Source organism: Lipotes vexillifer, unplaced genomic scaffold, assembly GCF_000442215.2.
Source record: "Lipotes vexillifer unplaced genomic scaffold, Lipotes_vexillifer_v1.1 scaffold1958, whole genome shotgun sequence".
Taxonomy (NCBI): domain Eukaryota; kingdom Metazoa; phylum Chordata; class Mammalia; order Artiodactyla; family Lipotidae; genus Lipotes; species Lipotes vexillifer.
In genome coordinates, this window is record NW_006795090.1 from 215,573 (window position 1) to 215,911 (window position 339).

Sequence of the window (339 nt, forward strand, 5' to 3'; positions counted from 1 at the left end):
TTGTCAGTCCCAGCTGCCAACAACCGTGGTCTCGCCCTGCACCCGCCAGAACTGGGGTTCATTCCTTCCCTCCCCAGATCCGCCCAACCAGCCAGCCAAACAGCCCCGCCCCTCCCCTCCCCTAAAATATCCCTCAGATTCAGCCCATCCTCCCCATTTCTATTACCCTCCTGTGGGCCCTTATCATCGCTTTCCCGGGCTTCCATGCTCCCTCCCCATCTGACTTCCTTCTTCCAGGCCTGTGCTCTTCAGAGTCCACACACACACACACACACACACACACACACCACACACACACACACACACACACACACACAAACTGCGCGAGTCACGCATGTA

The 339-nt window shown here is 57.5% G+C and overlaps 1 pseudogene; it reads right to left on the reverse strand.

Moving 5' to 3' along the window:
* The window catches only part of LOC103087868 (MOB kinase activator 1A pseudogene), a 6,960-nt pseudogene that overhangs the window by 4,568 nt on the left and 2,053 nt on the right, over window positions 1–339 (reverse strand).